This window comes from Schistocerca americana, chromosome 9 (assembly GCF_021461395.2).
Source record: "Schistocerca americana isolate TAMUIC-IGC-003095 chromosome 9, iqSchAmer2.1, whole genome shotgun sequence".
Lineage (NCBI taxonomy): Eukaryota > Metazoa > Arthropoda > Insecta > Orthoptera > Acrididae > Schistocerca > Schistocerca americana.
In genome coordinates this window covers 10,412,821-10,422,092 of record NC_060127.1, presented here as the reverse complement: position 1 = coordinate 10,422,092, position 9,272 = coordinate 10,412,821, and the positions used below count along the sequence as shown (strand labels likewise).

The 9,272-nt window shown below is 38.5% G+C and overlaps 1 pseudogene; it reads left to right on the top strand.

Annotated features, from left to right (window-relative positions):
- Positions 1–6,450: 6,450 nt before the first annotated feature.
- On the top strand, positions 6,451–7,370 carry LOC124551203 (annotated as a pseudogene).
- The last annotated feature ends 1,902 nt before the right edge of the window (positions 7,371–9,272 follow it).

The window sequence follows — 9,272 nt, the reverse complement described above, 5'->3', positions numbered from 1 at the left end:
GGCCAGTGCAGTACAGTAGTCGTTGCGAGTCTGTAGCTCGGTTTAGTCGTCATGCAGAGCGGTCGGTCAGTAGTAGCAGCCCAGTGCGGTTGTGTGATGTAGGCGGTCGGCAACACTGGTCAAGATGAGGAATAAGGTATACCATTAATTAATATAATCATTAGACAATGTAAAAATTTATTTATTGTAATTATTCTCCAACAAGTTCCCCAATAATAATTTTTATTTCAAAAGCATTTTTTCAAAAATTTAATTTTTTATTGAAGTAAAGATCTCGTTGCACTTCCCATTTCATTCCACTTCTTTTGAAGAAAAATTTCACTAGAATCAAAAAAAAAAGAGAATATTATTATTTGCAATGCAGTTCCTCCAAGCGGTGCGCAACAACAAGAGCAGATATGTGACATCCATTTATTCTGAGGTAAGACTTTAATTCTGATTGTTTTACACAGGGCCAAAGACCGATATTTCGGTTTAATTGAATTTTCTTATCACTGAATGGACTTTAATTTTTTTTGAAGGATTTACATTCGAGTCAGATTGCGTATTTCACATTTTTGTTGCCATTGTCAGTACATTTCATTGTGCGCAGGTTACGTTTAGCGCAATGTCCATTAGCATCCCTAAATAATATTGGCCATTCTTTTAAATTTCTGTGGGGAGGTTACACTTGGCTCCCATTTCTATTAAGTATTGCTGATTTTCTTTTAAAATTGCGGTGGGGAGGTTACAGCTTATATAGCGTAACATGCAGCATGTTAGCTTGTGAAAATAAGATGTGCACCAGGCCCAGACTGAATCTGCGTGGCTGATTAATGACTGCCTCAGTATCGTTTTGCACACTTGTTTTGTCAAATGTTGGGCTAGTCCATAAATTCTGCATTAGAGAATACAATTCACAAACAATTAAAATACCCAAATGCAGGCAGATCGTGCACAAGACTTCCGTCCCTTATGTTGATTGTGGTATCAGGAAGGACATCCACCCACAGAGTCAAATAATGAAATAAAACTTCACAATCTCTTTACTAGATGGGATAAATACCAGGGAAAAGAAAGAATGCTGTTGCTGTGGGTATCCTTTTCTCTTTTATTGTTGTCAGTATTTGCTCCTTTCGGTATCTTGCATAAATAAATGCCAATGAATGAAATGCAGTGCAGAGTGGGTATTAAGAAATGTACTCTGTAGGTATGTCAAATAAGAGCCTAAATAGGAAAACAATGAAATGGGTATCAAAATTAAAAGTATATTCATCTACGAAGGTGATATTTCCATTACCCAGTACAATCTGGCAAGCATCTTTCGTACTGAAACTTCTTGTCTAACCAAGAGTGTCCTGAACTGGTATTTGTACATAGGACTTGCCTTTCACCAGTAGTGCCCTTCAGTGACTCGAGCTACCTTTGTGCTACTTGTGACCTGCCTTCACAGCTTTATTTCTGCCAGTGCTTCTCTACTACCTTCTGAAGGTCACTGAAGCTCTGCTATATATTTCGTGGGACAAGTACTTCTGGAAGTGCAGACTGGTGGATGCTGTGGGAGCTTGCAAGAGAATCTTAGGAATAAATACAATGTTGAAACTTACTGGTGGATTAAAATTTTCTGCTGGACTGGGATTTGAATCTGGGCTCTTTGCTTTTTTGGGGATTTGCATGTAAAAGTCAAAAAGTCTCAGTTTGGAGTCCCAGCTGGGCAAGCAGGTTTAATCTGCCAGGCAGTGCACACCCGACTGCAGAGCAAAATCCATAACGGAAGCAATCCCCAAATCTGTGGCTAAGCTATATCCCTGCAGCAGCCCGTTTTGCAGGATTACTAGTTCCACAAAGTAGGCAAGGGGGACTGTACTGTCAGAACTACAGATGTGAACACGAGTTGCACCTGGGTAGCTCAGTTTGTTAAGAGCATGGCATGCAAAAGACAAGGTTCTGGGTTTCAAGCCCCAGTCTGGTACACAGTTTTATTGCAGCAATAAGTTTCATAACAGCATACAAGGCGATGCAGAACAGAAGGTCCATTCTGGAATGGAGGAGACTGTCGAAAAATGGTTCTTACTTAACACGTAACCATCAGACATTTGTCGTTTACAATGCCAGTGTCACACTTTGCATTTCACAGCAATGCCCGTGGTTTGTTGTTTCCCAATTCCTGGCAAGTGGTACATCCTGTAATGTAAATTTAACAGCCTGGAACAGGGGCTCAGAATCTGAAGATGGACTGTCTGACACTATGATCTTACTTTAGGAGGGTGGATGCTGTTCTGTGGACAATGACACATGGATAGGAGTTTCCATAGTGCCCTTAAGAACAGTTGTGTTAGGGAATGTGGAATTTTGATTAGATTTGTGGCTACTCAGAATGTCCCCAAAAACTCTCTTCAACTCCGGTACAAATTTGACGAAACTGCTGTCCTTTGTCGTCGGGGGCCTGTATTGCCAGGCCGGTACTGGGGATGTGTGCTGTTTGGCAGCTGCTTCCTGCTCCGATGCTGCTTCCTCCAGAATGGATCGAATCTTATCCTCTAACTGTGGCAGGACTGCTACAAAGTGTTTTGTGCTGTCTGTCGGTGTCCGATGTACTGGTGATAGTGCTGGATGGCTTGTCGTACTGAGTATCTTGGCCTCACTGTCCTCAAAGATGCTGCCGAGTGCCTCCTCGAGAGTCGGAAGTATGTGTTCCAAGTCCTCTTTGGTTTCAGTTGGTAGCCCCTTCAGAGTTTGCGACGGTCGCCTGCTATCTGTTGTTGTCGGATGTACTGGTTGTAGTGCTGGATTGCTGGTCGTGCCAGATATTTTGCTCTCACTGTTCTTCAAGATGCTGCTCAGAGTCTCCTCAAGAGTCAGAAGAATGTGTTTCAAGTCCTTTTCGGTGTGACTCGGAGGTACCCTCGGAGTTTTCAGCAGAGGCATGTGGACAGTACTCGGTGGTTGCAGCTCTGCCGATTCGTGCTTAGTGAGGACACCTTTTAGAGCCTCTTTTAGTTGTGGGAGGAAGTCTTGGAATTTGGCTGTGTCGCTAGTCGAGTCCACAGGCGGTTTCCGTGACACGAGGTCGACACTGGGAGGCTGCCTCGGTCGCTGCGTTGTCGATTGTCTTTGGACTTCGGTTTCATTCAAAATGCTTTTGAGCACCTCCGCCAGCTGCAGAACAAAAACAGGATGTAGTAAATTTTTCAGGAATGATAGTGGTGAAGTCGTTCTTGAATGCAAAATAGAAGATAATATATTAGTTGGGACCGGTTTGAATCTATACAGATCATCTTCAGACTGTAAGGCATCTCCAAAAATTTAACATAAATTTTCTTAGAAGGAAATCGGGAACTATTAAACACACAAACAATACAGAAAAGACAATATAAATGACAATAAAATCAAAATATTTATACCCTTTAGTAATCTGTGGAGGCACTGAGTGGACCGAACTGTATGCTAGAGTTATAAAGATGAAGCTTCACCTACCATCTAGCGCATGATCGCAGAAGTCTCCAGTGAGGAGAAACTCGATGGTAATGTAACGTACACTACCCTCCATATGTTTGGAAACATGTGTTATGTACTGCAGCAGAGCAAGATGGGAGTGATCTATTTGAGTTACTGGTTAGAACATAGAATAGTATGCTCAAGCAACGTGTAATAATGCTGCAGTTTCGTACCTACACATACATATTGATGTTGGTCAGAGTACATAGAATTAACTTCACTTGTTCTCTCAAACATGCCGTGTAACACCATCAGATGACAGGATTCCATAAGATACGTTATTTATATATCTGTTCAGTTATAGTTCTGTTTGTATGAAGATGCCATGAAAGAAGGTAACACATGCAGCGAAAGTAACTGAAAATGGACCCAAAGTGCCAAATTCCGTATGATTCATGGGTAAAGATCATCTATTTGCACCAAGACAGCAATTGTGTCTGACAAATATCAAAGAAATTGAAGATTTCCTACAGCAGATTTCTCAAGACCGTACACTTGCATAGAGATACAGGCTCATACAATGATCATCCTCATTTAGGAGCACCCAGGAAAATGTCATAATGCCAGGAAAAGTATTTGGTAGTGAACAGTAAATATAGACTGCAGAATGAAACACAATGTGGGATAGACCAATGAGTGAGTCACGAGTGGGATGACACCCAGCAGAAAACAAACTCCAGGGTTATGTAGCAGCAGCAAACCATTGTCGCACCATGTTAACAAGAACAAAAGGCTTTTTGGGGCTATGACACACCAACATTTAACAGCAGGGGATTGGGAAAGAATCTTATTCACTGATGAATCCAATTTCGAAATATTTGGAAGTAAATGCCAGCAATTAGTATACTGTTTACCAATGAATGCTTGAATTGTCAGTGTGTAATTCTAACTTTGAAGCATGGAGGGGGTGCTGTGATGGTATAGGGCATCTTTTCGAAGAAATAAAGTTGAAGATTTGGTGAAAGTACATGGAAAAATTAACCAAAAGGATTATCTTGTCATTTTCCAGTGACGTGCCAAAACATCTGATTTGCATCTGATAGGGAAAGGGTTTGTCTTGCAGCAAGATAATGATCCAAAAATCCTGGATTTCCCTTTAAGAAACTTTGTTATATTTTCAGAGGTGTGATACAGTGTGAAGGTGGTGTGTATAGATTGAAACTGGCTACCACTAATCAAATTATCTTCTATTTTATTATCAAGACTGAGTTTTCATTATCATTTTATTTATATAACTCTTATTCCAAATATGTTAACAAAAATTTTGATAATCAAGTTGATAAAACAGCGAAATGGCTGTAACATCACACAGTTTTAGATTTTCATTGCTAATATACATCATCGCTACAAGTTCCATTAGCCTCAGCAGAGTAGGGAGAATATCAGAATTGAAACAGAAATGAGGTAGAGGAACTTTTCATGCCCTTAAACTCAGAAAAAAATAATGAATACATCTAAACGCATGTAAGTGAAGCACTTAGCACGTACCTCCCAAGAGATTGACGCATCTGTCCTTACCCAGCTCTTGCAGTCCAGCAAATCCTCTTCAGTCCATGTGCTATTCATTCTCTTGGCTCTATGTCCTGACCGCATCATGTTTTGTGGAAGTAGTGTATATAGCTTTTCATAGTATTTATGTTCGATGTGTTTCATTCAAATGACTACACTGGGAATGTGTGTTAAAGGTATATGTGCAAAGGATTTGTTTTGCTGATGACACTACTGTTTGCATGTTGTGCAGGGGAATTTAACAAGTGGAAGAAAGTAATAAAGTGATATGTAGAACATCTAATGAACATGTCAAATAGATAATTGCAAAAATGAACAGTGAAGTTAGTTTTAATTCTCAGCAGAAAAAGGAACCATGAATGCTACTCACACAAAAAGACTAGGTATGCAGACATCTCACGAAAGCAAGCAAATTCATGGTTTGCTCTTTCTAGATATGGAAAAGGCTTTTGGCTGAGCACCATAAACAGTATCATGGCAAGCTCTCTGTAAACATCATGACCTGGAGTACCATACATGACTCATTACGGACATATACAGCAGTGTCCAAACTTCTGTCATAAGTCTTGTGGTGGTGGAAGGGGGGGGGGGGGTGTCAAAGGAGCTTTCATTCTATTGTGGTTGTCCATCAGGGAAGTATCTATAGTCCCTTATTCTTTAGTGTTGTAATGAATTTTCTATCTGCAAGGACATTTATAACTACCACTGTGAAATCTCGGAGCTAATGATGTAACCATTACATTTGATAACATACAGGAAATAGAAGAGAATCTCGAAGACTGGAGGAAGCCATTTGGAAAAAAAAATATATGAAAAACAGAATAAAAGAAAAAATGGTCAAATGTTTTATGAAATGATTTATCTAAAATTAAGGAATAAAATACGTTAGAGAAACATATATCACACCTTTGAATGATACTTGAAATTATGCTCAGCATGTATTTTTTTTATTTTTTCATAAACTTGGGATGGCTACTGACTTTTAGCTTTAAGGAACAAATACAAAAAAAATAATTAAAGTGAAAAGGACTCATTTTATTAAATGTTATTGATAATATCAAGTGGAGACGCGCATGCTGCAGTTCCACAGCACCTACACACAAGCCAGCACTGCTCAATGGTGTCCTTATGTCACTAACGAGCATTTTTGGGGATTCTTCATTTGCAGATGGCATATCAAAATGTATTTCAGAATAATAGGATGTTATCCCCAAAGGAAATGGACAAAAACTCATAGCTCCCACATTTTATGGTTCAAATGTCATGAAAAGCCAAAACAGCAGGAGTTCGAGCAAAAACAAAAGCAGTTTATAATATGCACATTTGGTTCACTGTTACGCACACCAACTTAATAATAAGAAATACAGTATTACACGAAACTCAAGAATGTGTTTCTCTAACATCCTGGTTACTTCAGTATACTTCTGAAGATAACCACAATGTGTGTCCACTCTCAAGAAGCATATGAACATCAGAATTCCCTGCGCATGTTCTACAAGGTGGAACTTCGACATGCAGAGCACAAATAGGGTTCATGAAAATCCTCGATCTTGAAAAAAGAGCCTTACTAATATTCAATAAACATCAAATGCAGATAAAACCATTGCAGAACAATAGGAATTTTAAAGTAGGCCTACCTGGTTGATGACAGTTTCAAGTTATGGTTAGAGCTTTTTCATAAGATTATGCCTCGTTGTGAAATAATTTACAAATAAATGCAATCTTGAGAAATTAGTTTGTGTAAAGTTAATGAATATATCACAATATTCAAAACTGCTACTTTAGAACTAAGAAGCTCGAAGTACTGTGAGAATCCTCATAAGCCACTCATGGTAGAATGTAAGAACCTGTGTGATTAAATATGTGTTGGCATAATGGACAGATATTCTTCCACTAAACACGTTGTAGTTGCTAAATTGTTCAACGAGAAATGCTTTGCTAGCTTTGAGAGTGAGTATCTGACACAAGAGAGAGACTAGTAACCAGTGAAGTGAACCTCACGACTGACAAACGAGAGCATGAAACTGAATTAAAAGTATATTGTAGGTCTGATATTCTTGAATATTGTGAAGTAATTGAAGTGCTCAAACTTATAGTAAACAACAGAAAAAGGGAAATCAACACAATGTTCCTTAGTAAATTACAAAACTGCTAAAAATCCTCTTGACAGTTCCTAGAACTACAACGGAGGCAAATTCTGCTTCCCATCACTGAAAAGAATAAAAAGGTTTCTAAAAAGCACTATGAGTTCACGAAGTATAAATGCGGTTGCAGTGCTTTCAATGGAGAAAAATTTCCTCCGATGTCATCCAGAGATCATTGAGAAAATTATCGATCTTCTTGTGCCAATTAAAACAAGAAGAATGGATTTCCTTTGTAAATGAACAGATCAAGCTTGAACAGCAAAAAATTGGGTTAAAGTAAGTGCAAGATATTTGACTTTGTTCTTCTAGGATTTTATCAACATTGTGAATAAATGTAAAATCCAGGACTGAATGTAACAATATTATGAAAAGGATAGTTGCTACTCACCTTATAGTAGAGATGCTGAGTCGCAAAAAGCCACAACAAAAAGACTGTCTCCAAATAAGCTTTAAGCCAACAAGGTCTTTGTCCACACACACACACACGAGACCACAGAGTGTGGCAGATGAAGCCAGACTATGAACAGCAGCAGCTGCGCATGATGGAAGAAACAGCTGGGTGGGGTTAAGGAGGAGGCTGGGGTGGGGTTAAGGAGGAGGCTGGGGTGGGGAGGGGGAGGAATAGCAGGCTAGGTGTGGGGGTTGGTGAAGTGCTGCTGGGGAGTGTGCAGGGATGAGGTGGAGAGTGGTTAGGGCAGCTAGGTCCAGTTAGGATGTTTGACAGAACACGAGAGGTAGAGAGAGGAGGGGGGGGGGGGGGCAGTAGCGCAAAAGGAGAGAAGTAAAAAGACTGGGTGCGTTGATTGAATAGAGGGCTGTGTAGTGCTGGAATGGAAACAGGGACAGGGCTGGATGAGTGAGGACAATGTTTATTTCCATTTACACAGTTTTTAAATCAAGCCTCAAAATTTTCTGGAGCAGCACCCTTGTTAATATTAGCTATGGGTCCGCCACTCCGAGGAGTGAAATTCTACCAGAAAAATAGCCTCCAGTACTCCTTAAAATTCTAAGTTAAACATTGGACTTTCAATTCTCAATCATCACCTTGTTTGGTGTACAAGATTTCATGCATCGAAAGGCACGTTATTTGTGTCTCTAACCTGTTTTATTTCTTCCACAAAATATTTTACTTTTTCAGTTTTATTTTATTTTCAAGTTTTGTTCAGAAAGCATGAAATATATAAATACTGATTGGTGTTCTATTATTATTAAGAGAATATAATGAAGAGAAAGTGGAAGAGTTTCAATTTATGCTGCAATTGGATATTTTTTAACACTTTGGCTATTTCAGTTTTCCCTCAAATCAATAATTAAGGTTTTCTTTATTATGCTGATTACTTTCAAACTTTTTTGTGCAAAAATAGACCTCACTCTGGCCAGTTTGATGGGCCATATGCCCATTTCCCAATCTTCATTTTGCTGTGAAAATTCAAACAGAAATCCATTGTGTAAATTCTAGTGAGCTGTGTTTTTACTCCGCTCAAAGATTTGAAAAACGTAATAGCTTGAGTGTAAGGAGTGAAATAAGAAAAGTTTTGACAATACATCAGTTAGATTCATTTTTATTGAAAAATGGTCCTTTCTCAAAAAAAATAACTTCACTCCATCAAATGGGATGAGTTGACTGGTTGTGGACTTTAAGTCTAAATATTTATAAAACCAATAAAATTAATATATTGGTTTTTCTTTCAGAGCATGTGTGTTGAGCTGTAGTAATAAAACATATGGTCTTTATCACTGTTTGCTGTAACAAATTAAAAAAAATTAAAATACTTATTGCATCTGTGAACTTCACCAACACTGTAATTTGACTGATAATCTGTTATGTAATAATTGTTTGTGACTTGGGTGACTTTTATTGAGGCACTGAGAACAATAAGGACCCAAATCACAGAAACAAAAGTTTTGGGAAAAACAGATATTTGTGAAAATCAAATTTTGTAGACAACCGAGAAGTCTCATAGGCCTGAAATTTTTTTTAACAGACTCATCAACTACTGCGTATGAAAAAAATAATGTAACCACTTTGTTATGAAATATTAATTAATATTTAAGAATATATTTGTTATTAATGTTAATTAGCAAATTTTCCAGATATAGGCTACTGACCACAGTATCTTTTGACAGTTGCTAAGTTTGCAA